This window comes from Zingiber officinale, chromosome 7A (genome assembly GCF_018446385.1).
Source record: "Zingiber officinale cultivar Zhangliang chromosome 7A, Zo_v1.1, whole genome shotgun sequence".
NCBI lineage: Eukaryota > Viridiplantae > Streptophyta > Magnoliopsida > Zingiberales > Zingiberaceae > Zingiber > Zingiber officinale.
Window position 1 is genome coordinate 121,227,432 of NC_055998.1, and position 13,691 is coordinate 121,241,122.

General features: G+C 40.4%; 1 protein-coding gene and 1 long non-coding RNA gene across 3 annotated transcripts in view; one reads left to right on the plus strand and one right to left on the minus strand.

Annotated features, from left to right (window-relative positions):
* LOC122002257 overlaps positions 1–3,308 on the minus strand; it is a 47,006-nt gene extending 43,698 nt beyond the window's left edge. For both annotated transcript variants that reach the window (XR_006117623.1, XR_006117624.1), the window contains exon 1: positions 3,020–3,308. This is a non-coding gene — a long non-coding RNA (uncharacterized LOC122002257). The remainder of the gene's footprint in view (positions 1–3,019) is intronic.
* The window catches only part of LOC122002256 (adenylosuccinate synthetase, chloroplastic-like), a 55,663-nt gene that overhangs the window by 35,086 nt on the left and 6,886 nt on the right, over positions 1–13,691 (plus strand). The gene's annotated exons all lie outside the window — the stretch shown is intronic.

The following is a 13,691-nucleotide window of genomic DNA, read 5'->3' on the forward strand; positions in this document are numbered from 1 at the left end:
TGTTCTGAGATCACGAATAAAGCTCCACTTTGCCGCTGAGCTGATGGAAGTGTCCATTATTCATTGTTCGTTTCTCCTCGGAATTTTGCCTTAGGGGGTTGTTGTTCATAGATGGGTTGAAATGTAGATGGGCCTTCTTGAGCTTTTGCCGGAGGATATCCTGGTGGTCCCATCACTGCATCTTGAGGAGGTTGGTATGGTGATATCACAGTGTTAGTAGAATAAATCTGCCGGGATTTGGTGGGGCTTTCTTCCAGCAATTGTCGTAAGTTAGGGTATTCCATCCCGCAGCCTACAGCGAGCAATTGAGATGGGTCCTCGTCCCTATCACCTTCTGTTGCGAATGGATTGGTCCATAGCTCCGAATCAGAATCATAAGAATCCCATAATGTTGGTTTGGTTAAGGGAGTAAAGATGGAGGCCATATATTGAATCTGGTCAAGAAAGTCAACTTTAGCATCAGGATACCGAAGAGTAGTGTCCATGGACCGGAGAATAGTGGCCCTTGGGCTTGTTTCTCCTGCATGGGCTTGCTCAAAGGTAGACTGATGAAGTCCACTTTCTTCTTCAACAAGTACCGTTGTAGCCTCTTTAGGTAGTAGTTTCTTAAAAATTGGAGGAGGTTGCTGTATTATTGGGATTCCACTGGTTTATCATCCTATAATTCTAAATCTGGGAAATGGTCAGGAATTGCATAATTAACATAATAATCAAACTTACCACTAGGAGATCAATTTGGCATTGTCTGTGGGAACACACTTTCTTATTCTGAAGCGTGAAGATGGTGGATATTGGCAAAATCAACGTCACCATGATAGCCGGAAAGTACGAGCTCTTCAAGGAAGCCAAAAGACGAGCGGCTTCAGCAAAGCAAACTACTGTTTCCCGACCGCACAAGCTGCCTGAAGCCTCCAAAGACCTAATGAATATTTTTGACCAGGGATCGAAGAGGAAGCAGCCTGAGGAGTCTCCCCCAGCCTTCTATAGAGAGCTAGACCTGGGTTATTATCCACGGGACCCTGGGTGTTATAACAACAAGAAGGAACAACTGCAAGCTTCTATGGCAGAGAGTTCCCCGCCCAGAGACTCTAAGAAAGAAAAAGCCATTGTCCTTAAAGAAGAGCCTAGGGAAGAACCTGAAGAGCAAGTGCCCTTCTCCCTAAGGGTACTGGAAGAGAAGCTGCCTAAAGGGTACAAGCCCCCTGCTATCGGGGAATATGACGGCAGCAAGAACCCTGAAAATCATCTTCGTAAATTTAGGAATGCGGCGCTGTTGCATCGATATAGTGATGTCGTCAAGTGCCGGGTATTCCTAAACACTTTGTCCGACTCAGCGCAAAAATGATTTGATGAATTGCCACACGGGTCCATCACCTGTTTCCTAGATTTCAAGACCGCTTTCCTGCACCACTTCGTTAGTAGCAGGAAATATCAAAAGACTGACCATTGCTTCTTTGCCCTTAAGCAGGGGCCCGTCGAACCCTTGAGAAGTTATATTAAGCGCTTTAACCAAGTGGCTCAGGATGTTCCATCTGTCACTTCAGAGATATTGATGAGCGTCTTCTCCCATGGATTAGTAGAAGGGAAATTCTTCAGAGACCTCATCAGAAATTCCGTAAAGAATTTCGATGAGATGTTAGAGAAGGTTGCCAGCTATATCAACGTGGAAGAGGCGCAAGCGGCACGAAGGAAGGCAGATCGGGTGCCTTCTTCCGTCAACAAGCCGGAGAAAAGAACACCCCAACCACTGGCTCAACCTCTTCCGCGCGCCCGGGAAACCCAACCTCCCTTTCCGCCTGGTCAGGATTCCCGACCAGCTCCACGGTTAGTCGCGGTCCACGCTTCTAGACCTGGGTCGTGGGGTCCACGTTATTGCACCTATCATCGGTCACATACGCATGCAACCAACGATTGTTTCCAATTCGCCCGCGACTCTCGACGCGCCGTTGAGTTGGGTCTGCCACCACCCGAGCTGGCCCCCCAAGTGCAGAAGATGATGGACGACCAACGTATCGCGGCGGGTCAAGCAAGCAGGCCCAGATCAGACCAGGCGGGGCCAAGTGTACAGCAGCATGGACGTGGCCGGGAGCAAGGAGAAGTCCGGGAGGAAGAAAATAAGGGCAATGCGGCCATTCGAGAGATAGACATGATCTCTGGAGGGCCTACAGGCGAAGATTCTGGCAGGGCGCGAAAGTCTCATGAACGACGTTTGGAGGTTCATGCCGTTGGATGCAGCCAAGAACAAGCTGCCGACCCTATCATCAGCTTCGGGCCGCAAGATTTAGAAGGATTAGAGCTACCCTATGATGATGCCCTCATCATCAAAGCTGTCATAGTCAACAGTCGCATGTCTAGGGTTTTCATTGACACCGGAAGCTTTGTCAACGTGCTGTTTAGGACTGCATTTGAAGGAATGCAGATAGACGTCAGCGAGCTTCAACCAGTGGCCACTTCTTTGTACGGTTTTATAGGCAATGAAGTAAAGCCCATGGGCCAGATCAAGCTGGTCATATCCTTGGGCAGTGAGCCCCTGGTGTGAACAAGGAGGAGCACCTTCATCGTAGTAGATTCACCCTCGTCTTACAACGTCATCCTGGGTCGACCGACATTACATGAGTTCTGGGCTACGGTCTCCACCTTTCATCAGAAAATCAAATTCTCCGTGAGAGACCAGGTCGGGGAGGTTAAAGGGGAGCAGCGGGTTGTGTTGTTAAAGGCGCGCCTGAGGCGCGCCCGAGGCGCGCCCGAGGCGCTAGGTGCACAAGGCGCTGGGAAAAACGCATCTTCCCAAGCGAGGCGGGCGCTGTTCGCTAGGCGCGCGCCTAGGCACGCCTCGTGCGCCTTTGCACCTCAACGAAGTGCGATCGAGGCGCCGCGATAGATCATGACCAAATCTGGATTTTAAACCAAAAAAAAACATTCCAAATCAGCGTTGTTTGGAATTAGGGCACGAGAAACAAGAGCAGAAACGCAGCAGAGAACGCAGGAAGGAAGAGAACGCAGGAAGGGAGGAAGAAACCTGAACCCATTTCCGTCCGCCGCCGCCATCGCTGAGTCGCGCCATCGCTGAGTTGCATCGTCGCCAAGTATGTTTTCCTTCTTTTTTTGTTTTTTCTATTCTTCACTTCTTCTCTTCTTCTTCTTATTCGTCTGTTATCATCTTCTTCTTCTCTTCGTTTCTTTTTCTTCTTCTTTTCTGTATTTTTTACCTGCTGCAGTTCTGTATTCTTTTCGCCGTCGAGTATTCTTTTCGCTGCTGTCCGGTTTGTGTTCTTGCTGTGCCGCTGTCAGATTTTGTTTTGTTTTGGTTTCCTGTTTTTTAATTTTTGTAGGTTGTTTTTTAATCATCTTCTTCTTACTGCTGTCTAATTTTGGATTTTTGGTACTGTTTTTTTGTTTCGTATTGGTGCTGTATTGGTGCTGGGCGTCCACTGTCCAGTATTTCAGTCCACTGTTCAGTATTTCAATATTTTACTGTTGCTGACTTCCTACTGCTGCTGGCGTGCTGCTGCCCACTGTCTAGTATTTCAGTTTTTTTTACTGTTTTTTCATTTTTTTTTTGTCTTTACTGCTTTTTGTTTTGCTGTATTGGTGCTAGCGTGTTGTCCACTGTCTAGTGTTTTAGTTTTTTTTATTTTTTTTTTGTCTTTACTGCTTTTTGTTTTGCTTTAAAATGAACATTTCTATTTTTTTACTGGTTTTTGTTTTTTCAGGCTGTAGGTACAATGGCTGAATTGGTCTAAGTTTTACTTTTAAATTGCTGGTACAGATTGTACAATGCTTTTTTTTATTATTGGTACCTTATTGATTTTATTTTTATTTTTAATTTTTCAGACTATTTTCTTGTTCAATTATCATGGAAGGTAGTAGTGATACTCCAACATATATATCAAAAGATCCGGGATGGAATTATTTTCAAAGAGTTAATCCGGATAATAAAAATGATTTAATTTGTAACTTTTGTCAAAAAGTTACAAAAGGAGGTATTTATCGTGCAAAACAACATCTTGTTGGGGGGTTTCGAAATACTACGACTTGCAAAAAATGTCCACCTCATGTACGTGAAGAAATTAAAAATTTCATGGAGAAAAAGACGGAGAAAAGTAATCTTTCTAAACTTGCGACAATGGACTTTGAGTATGTAGACCCTCTTGGTAATGATATTGATATGGATGATATTGGAGCTAAAGTTGTGCCGTCGCCTATAAGTACAAGTACAATTTCTAGATCAGTGAATATGCAAAAAAGGCCCAGACAAATAGGTCCAATGGATACGTATTTTGCTCCTAATGTACAAAAAAAATGTTGAAAGTAGAAAGGGTAAAGAAAGACAAACTACGATAAATGAGGCATACAAGAAAGAATTGAGGGAAAAAGCTTGTATGGCCATAACTGAGTGGATGTATGATGCGGCAATTTCTTTTAATGTCGTTAACTATTCAAGCTTTAAAAGAATGTTGGACTTGGTTGACCAATATGGTACAGGTCTAAAAGGACCTAGTTATCATGAAGTGCGGGTTCCTTTTCTAAAAAAGACTGTTGATAGTGTGACAAATGATTACATTAAGTCATGTGAAACAGAATGGGCCAAGTATGGTTATAGTTTGATGGCAGATGGGTGGACAGATAAAAGACAGAGAACATTGATTAATTTTTTAGTGAATTCTCCTAAAGGTTCAGTTTCATCGAATCAGTTGATGCTTCTAATTATGCAAAGACTGGAGAGAAAATATTTTAGTTGCTTGATCGATTTGTGGAGCGTGTATGAGAAGTAAATGTTGTTCAAGTTGTTACGGATAGTGCAACTAACAATATGCTTGCTGGTAAGAATCTATTTAATTCTTTCTTATCAATATGATTTTTCTTATATAAGTTAAACTTATCTACTTTTCTAACTTCTTTTGTAGGAAAATTATTAGAAGCAAAAAAGTCACACTTGTATTGGACTCCTTGTGCTGCTCACTGTGTCGACTTGATCTTAGAAGATATTGGGAAATTGCCTGATTTTAAAGCAACATTGAAGAAGACAATGAGTGTGAATGCTTACATTTATGTTCGTCCCGGCATGGTAAATATGTTGAGGCAATTCACAAGACAAAAAGAGTTTTGTCGGGCGGGTGTCATAAGATTTGCTACTGCTTTTCTTACTCTTGAAAGGATGCACCTACAGAAGCAAAATTTAAGAAAAATGTTTATTTCAAAGGATTGGACAGATAGTAAATGGGCAAAAGAAGCGGCGGGGAAGAAGGTAGCTAAAATCATCATGACACTTAGATTTTGGAGCAGTATTGTGCATATTTTAAAGATATATGACCCTTTAGTCCGTGTTCTGAGACTGATTGATGGCGAAAGAAAACCTGCAATGAGTTATATTTATGAAGCTATGGATAGGGCAAAAGAAACAATTATGAAGGCCTTTATAGAGAAAAAAGAGAAATATAAAGAAGTGTTTGAGATCATTGATGCGAGATGGGAATGTCAACTTCATCGGCCTCTGCATGCTGCAGGACATTATTTGAATTCAGAATTTTTTTATTCATACACAGATTCAAATATCTGTGGAGAAGTGGTGAATGGTTTGTTTGAAACTATGGAGAGATTGGTTTCGAGCGCTGCCGAGCAAGATAAAATCACTACCCAACTCTCTATATAACGAAAGGCAGAAGGGATATTTGGGAGGAATATGACAATTAGACATAGAAGAGCATTATCTCTAGCAGAATGGTGGGAGTGTTATGGAGCAAATACCCCAGAATTGCAAAAGTTTGCTATTAAAGTGCTTAGCCTCACTTGTAGTGCTTTTGATTGTGAGCGCAATTAGAGTGTATTTGAGCAGGTATGTAATAAATATAAATGTTTAATACTATTAGTATGTTACATTTATAAGTAGAAAATATTCTTTGCTATTTTATTATACTTATTATGATTTTTAACATTTTGTAGATTCACAGCAAAAAAAAGGAATAGGCTAGCTCAACAGCGCTTAAATGATTTGATATTTGTGAAATATAATCGTGCCTTAAAACTTCGGTATGATGCACGTGATAAGATTGACCCATCTCTCTGGCAGATATTGATGATAGTAATGAATGACTGATGGGTAGAATGGATGGAGAAAGTGATAATGAAGAAGATGAGTTGATTTTTGAAGGTGATGACTTAACATGGGATGTCGTTGCTAGGGCTAGTAGAGTTGAAGAGCCTGAATATTGTACTAGAGGAAAAAATATTACATCCATGACCTCCAGTTCACATGCTGGGCCTAAACAAGTTGAGAAGGGAAATACATCTTTCTCTATGAGACACTCATCTCTAAGACTTAGAGATGAAGAAGAAGAAGAAGAAGAAGAAGATAAAGATAAAGAAGAAGAAGAAGAAGAATACAATGAGGATGATCTTGAGCTTGATGATTAATTTGACTTATTACGCTTGTTTTGATGAACTTTGTTAGTTTAAATTAGAAAGTTGAAACTTGAAAGTTTGAAACTTTTATTAATTTTATTATGGTGTTGCTTTGCTTCTCATATTTGATATTGATGTGTGTGGAATATTAATAGTTATCATATTTGACATATTATATGAGTGTGTCAATAGTTTAGTAGTCATCAACCTCATGTTCAAGAGGCGCACCTCGCGCCTCGGGCTCTAGTAGCCCCTTTGCGCCTCGGTGCGCCTCGCGCCTCTAATAACACTGGCAGCGGGTCTCCCTTAGGTGCTACATCGATATGGTCAGAGTGGAGGCCCGCAAAGCACAAAGGACTCAGGATGTTGGCGCCCATGCCATCCAAGAAGAACCTCTCCCCGTAGTAGAAGAGCCCATTCCTTGGGAAGAGGTTCAACTTCATCCCGAACGCCTAGAGAGCCTCACCCGCATAGCAAGTGACTTACCCGCTGAGCTTAAGGTGGATCTAATCCAGTGTTTGGCGCGTAACTTCGCTTGGTCCCCAGAGGAGTTGCCAGGGGTTAAACCCGAAGTGGCGGAACATAAGCTACACCTTTTGCTTGATTATTGGTCGGTCAAGCAGAAGAAGAGGAACTTTTCGGTCGAGCAGAATAAAATCATCCGAGCTGAGGTGGACCAACTCAGGAAAGTTGGGCACATTCGAGAAGTACAGTTCCCGTCCTGGTTATCTAACGTAGTCCTGGTGGCCAAGCCCAACAATAAGTGGAGGGTTTGCATTAACTTCCGGGATCTCAATCGCGCCAGCCCTAAAGATTGCTACCCACTTCCCAGGATCGACCAAATGGCGGATTCAACGGTGGGCTATGAAAGGATCTGCATGCTGGACGCCTACTAGGGGTATCATCAAATCCCTTTGGCCTCGGAGGATCAGGAGAAAGTTAGCTTCATTACGGCGGATGGTACCTTCTGTTATACTGTCATGTCTTTCGGACTAAGAAATGCAGAAGCTACTTATCAGAGGATGATGGACAAGATCTTTCGAGAGTAGATCGGGCGAAACGTGGAAGTCTACGTGGATGATATTCTTATCAAGTCCAATTTAGCCACAAACTTGATTACGGACGTGGAAGAAACCTACGACACCCTCAGACAATATGGATTGAAGTTAAATCCATTAAAATGCTTGTTTGGAGCTCGAGGAGGAAAATTCCTGGGATATCTTGTGACCGAGCGGGGAATTGAAGCTAATTCTGAGAAGGTTCGGGCACTCCGGGACATGAAGGCACTCCTGATAACAACCCTCAAAGCCTTATCAGCCTCGCTGAGCAATACCAACAGCAGCTCAACAAGCTACATGTCTACCCAATTACGCTCGAGAAAGACCAACAACTCTGACAACACCTTCACGACCTACAACAAAGGGCGGCCATCCAAGCCACTAATGCACCCCAGCAGCTTAGGTTACTTCACTCCTTGGAGAAACAGGAGTGTCAACGATTATGCTCAAAGGATAATTGGTGGCATAACTGGTACCTCGTCACCAAACAAATTGATGAACAACTTACACAAACTGCCTACATGCTTCAAGATGTTGTAACCAGAATGAATTCTTTTCACGTGTAACTTCGCGGAAGTGGTGGACCCTTTGACTCCACTATCTACATACCCCCTGTCAGTATTTGCAAATAAAGCGAAGATGCCCTGAACTATAAAGAGGCATCTATGTGCTGTAAAGTAGATAAGCTTTAGCCACTATGGCACGCGTGTAAAGCAAAGATGCCCTAAGCTGTAAAGAGGCATCTATCCGCTGTAAAGTAGAAGATGCGCTCTTATCACAATAGATGAGGTGTGACGATGGGCCCCATGTGCACCCGACATCCTCCTCTATAAATAAGCAGCTCATCAGCCCTTGCAGAGTATTCAAGCATACCTTGAGCTCTACTTGGGGAATATTTGTGTCGATCCTTTGAAGTAATATTATCCGTGAGTACTCTCGGAGTCAATGAGAAAGAAGATGGTGTCACCTCTGCAAGTCAAAAAAGCACAAATTGTGATGGTATATCAATTTCGTGCATTAAAAATAAAGATTATATTATTTGTTTTGTGTGTAGAGAAAAAAGATACTATAAGAGCAAGTGTCCTAAATTGGAGAAGAAGAAGACCCAAATGACACTTAAGGTAAAGGAGAAGCTAAAGGATGCCTTACCCGTGATACGCAAAGGCAAGGAGCACATTGTGTACTTCACATGCAACCAAAAGGGGTATTACCGGAATTAATGTCCAAAGGGAAGATTTAACATGGGGGGAAACTCAAATCAAGGGGGAGTTTTAAAGAACAAAACTAAGGTACCATTAGTAAATGATAATTTTTCATTTCATGAAGAATGCTTGAAATAAATGTTATCACTTTAGTGCTATTTATCATGAAAATAAGAAGTATGATAATCCTCAGGAAAATTATAGAGCATATCATATACTAGGATTACCTCACCTAAGGATAGAAAGGTAGAAAACAATCTATGCAAAAAACCAAAATAATTTAGATATATGCCTAAAAGGAACAATATCCAAGGCAATAAAGAAAAATCTAAATTTGAGAATTTAAGGATAAAAAATCAAACCTTGAATTCAAAACTTGATAAATTAGAGAAGACCCTTAAGAAAATGATAAATGAAGTTACAGGGTCAAAGAAGCAAAAGCTAAACCAAAATATATACGAGTCATTCAATAACAAGAGAGGCTTGGGATACAAATCAAAAGTGAAAGAGAATGTACCCTCATACCATAGAGTTCTATGTAATTATGAAACCAACCTTAGGTCTAGGAGTCAGATCAAGGTTTTAAGGGAAGTTATCCTTAGAGTTAACCTTGAGAAGACTAACATAACTAAGGCTTCTATGAAATCTAGGAAAGTCATTAAGAATGTTACAAGAGAAGTTATTCTTAGAGTTGACTTAGAGGAGACTAGTGTGACTAAAGCTTCTAAGAAGCCTAGGAAAGTCATTAGGAAGGTTTCTAGGGAAGTTATCCCTAATGAGTACTTAGAATACTTAAGGAGCACCAATAGATTTTGGGTTCCTAAGAGTGTATTCTTTACACCCTAGATGGGTTTAAAGTGTGCTAATTCTAATTAGAAAGGTAATTAACCAAACTATGGCGAAGTTGACACTAGAAAATTTTCAAGGTATTGTAATATCTTGAAAATGAGAGTTGATCTTTACTTTTTAAGAGTGAAAGTGTGTCAATAAATTTGAGGAATTAATGGATTAAATTGTGACAAATAGGATAAAATTTTAAAGAATGCTAAGTTGGGATTTTGGTAATTTCTAGGGAAATAAGGGCAACTTAAGTTTATTTTTAATTTAGCAATTAGTTGATGATACTTAGATAGAAAATCTAGGTATTTTATTTATGCTAAAATTACCATGATTGGGTGTCCTATCACATGCCATGATATCATGATATACACAATGACATTACATCTTGTCATGATATTTGCTATATGTCATGTCATATATACATCATTTAGCTATGATAATTTTTTTAAAAAATGCTTATGTGATGGATGTCATGATTATTATCATGCATCGTTTTAATTCCTTGAAATTAAGAATAATGACATTAATTGACATCCTAGATTGGATGATTAAAGTTTACATGCCTAGTTAAAAATGCATGATCCCTTAATTTAGGGAAAATATAATTTACATCTCACAAAAAATTATAAGGTTGACTTGCATGTGTATTGAGACACATTAGATACAAGTGAGATGTTTGGAAGATTAACAAAGCTTACGATGCTACTTTAGTGTATCTTTTTGAGTTTTAGTATCATCAAAATAAATGATTATGTGAAGTTCAATAATGAGAAAAGCTAGCGTACAAGTCATGTGTATTTAACTTAAAGATCATAGTTGGAAATTTATTTTAAAAATCATTTTAAAATCATTTTGGAAAACCTTGATGAAGTCTATCTTTTGATAGAAGTCACCGTTGATTAAGTAGTAGTGAAATATTGAGGCTTTCAATGGTTCCCAATTTTGTGTCAATCTTTGAAAATGAGCTATATTCTCATAGAAAACTATCTTTCCTTGATACTATATGACATAAGTAATATATACGTAAAATTTCATGATTTTTTGATAATCGTATAAATTATTTATGAGTTTCTAAAATTGAATCTGAAATTGAATTCAGAAATTAGAAACTCCAAGTTTTAATCGAGACCGTAATCGATTGAATCTGAACTCAATCGATTGGTAAGTCTTTTTCTCAGCATAAAACGACTCCGAATCGATATTGATTCAGACATTTCAATTGATTGAAGACCGTTATTAATCGATTGGGAATTGCTTATTTCAACTGAAATAGTTTAATTTCAGTCCATTAACCCACATTTAGTTAACCTAACAATCCCTAACCCTTTAAGATACTTGTATAAGTATATTAAGGTAAAACTGAAAAGGGGAAGGCTTATGGTGAAAAATGTGGAGTTAAAGGGAGGTTTAGATTCAAAGATTGAATTTTTAAATCTCATGACTTCGTTTTGAGTTTTCCTAAAAGATTTAGGATCTAAAATCATTGTTGGTGCAATGATAGAAATTGGAGCATGCTTTAAGGGGGAGGTCTTCCTAAAAGACATGTTTTTTTTATGATAAGGATGTGGAGACCATAGAACGTTGGGAACATTCATTGTGATGGATATATGTTCAAAGTTGAGCATAGGTTACAATTAAAGATAATGATACTTTCATTGGGTTCCTTTGAACAAATTGATTCTCGGGGAGAGTTTTTTTATGTGTGTCAAAGGGGGAGAAAATATGGGGTTTAAGTTAAAAACCCTCATTCATGCTTTGGCATGGGATGAAAATGGAGGTTGGGAAAATAGAGGTTCGGCTAATGGGTTAGCCTAACTTAAACATATTGTGAAACATCAAGAAGGGTGAGATTGTTGGTGCAATCTTCCTTGGGTCAAGGTTGACTAGGTTGACTAAGCTCGAGTTGACTTAGCTCGGGTTGACTTGAGCTTGAGTTTCGATGTTTGGAATATGTGTGAATGGAAGTCAAGTAGGTCAAGATTGACCGGAGACTTGACTGACAAATTTCTAACTAGAAGTTAGGTAAACGAGAAGTCTTAACTGGAGGTTAGGCAAATGGAAGTCCTAGTGAGATTGGGTAAACCTAGTTGGGAACTAAGTTAAGTCTAAGTTGAGTTAGTTGAGAGCTAAACACTTAGCACAAGGGAAGTTAGGCAAACCCTGTTGGAAACTAGGTTAAGTCCAAGGTGGGTTAGTTGGGAGTTAAACACTTGACACAAGAGAAGTCCTAGTGGGACTAGGCAAATTTAGTTGGGAACTAGGTTAAGTCCAAGGTGGATTAGCCGGGAGCCAAACACTTAGTACATGTGAAGTTCTAGTGGGACTAAGCAGACTTAGTTGACAACTAGATTAAGTCCAAGGTAAATACTTAGCACGAGAGAAGTCCTAGTTGGGAACTAGGTAAGGGATAGTCCAAGTTGGTCAAGAGTTGACAGGACATTTGTTAAAGAAGTCTTAGCAGATCAGGGTTGTATGCTAGGCAACAGAAAGTCTCAACAAGTTATGGAAGACTTCATGTTGGGTAAAAGAACCCTAAAATCAAGTTTAGGGGATTAGGGTTGAGTAATTGATTGGGTAATCAATTGGTCCAAAGCTAATCAATCAGGTGATCGATTGAGAGATATTCTTCGTGAAACGGAAGGGCTCTAGATCGATTAGGTAATTGATCCAGCCTAAAGTCAATCGATTAGGAGAAACTCATGAGCGAACAGTAGCTTCCTAGATCGATTGGCAAGCTTTTTTTTTGCGAACAGAAGCACTCTTGATCGAAATTGATTAAGAAGTTGCTTAATTGATTACGTCTATGGCGTAATTGGTTGGGAGATTCCGCGAGCAAACATTAGGCTTCTGAATTGATTCGTTAATCGATTAGAAGCTGTAGAATCGATTAGTATGGCTCATCAATCAATTTGAAATTTGTAAAAGAGCCGTTTTGCAGGTGTTCAAATGCTGATGTGGCAATCGATTTGGGAAAAGCTGAATCGATTAGCGGCGTCAAGTGAACCCTAGAAAAGGGTTTTTGCGAAGGTTTAAAGACATGACTCGAAATCACTGTTCACACAAGTTCTTGAGGGTTTGGAAGAGTAGTGTTATTGTATTTTCCAAGCATTAAGAGGCTATTCCAAGCAAGAAAAGAGCAAGCAAAGCAAGGTTCATTGTTGTAATTGTTTTCGATTTCTTGTGTAATCTAGGTTGCATTTCTTGTTGTATTCTTGTATTGGAGCTTGTACGAGGCTTCTCCGCCTCCAAGAAGGAGGTTTCATAGTGCATCTGTGAGTGAGGAGAGTGAGCCCTTAGATTAGTCACCTCAAGAGATGGAGAACAAGTAAAATCCAATGAGTTAACATTAACGAGAAGAAGCGAAAGAAAGCTCTCAAGTGTCCTAACACATATGAATTTGAACACATAGAATCTTCTTCTAATTTCAATGTTTTTGTTTGTTCATTTAATTTTGCATTTTCAACCTTTAGTTTATCAAAATCTTCTAGTAGCCATGTATAGTTTTTCTTTGCACTTATATATTTGGTCCTAGTTTTACATAAGGTTCTAGATAGCATTTTTATAGCATCATACTGTTGGTGCGGGAAGCATCCGACGATCGAACCTGAGTTTTGATAATGGCAAAGGATTCAAAGTTAAGGGTTGTTGTAATCTAACATGGTTGAATGAGTATTTCAGGAAAGTCCTAGCTGCGGTTAGGCAAAGGGAAAAACCCTAGGGGGTGGTAACCCTAAGTCATAGGGGGTGGTAACCCTATGCGGAAAGTCTTGGCAGGTCGATGGCTTCAGGCAAAAGTCCTAGGAGGTGGTAACCCTAGGTGGAAAGTCCCGTGTCGCGAACCGGTGAAAGTCCGACTAGCCGGAAGCGGATGTCCAAGCAGAAGTCCAAGCATCAAGTCGAGCAAAGTCCAATGATCGGAGGATCGACCGGCAATGTAAATCTCCGAGTGGAGTAGGTGAGGACGCTGCCCCGTAGAGGGAACAAGAGTCGACTTAGATTTCCATTGGAACCGGTCAGACTTGACGATCCAAGACCGCCAATTCTTCTTTACGATGTTTTGTCTTATTCTAACACCGCCTCAGGGAGTTCGCCGACTAACCTTTGTTTGCAGTGAGGAACCCGCCGAAGTCGCCCGGCGCCCGGATGATCCGCGCCGGGACCAAAGTTTATCCTCGCGAAGTTGACACGT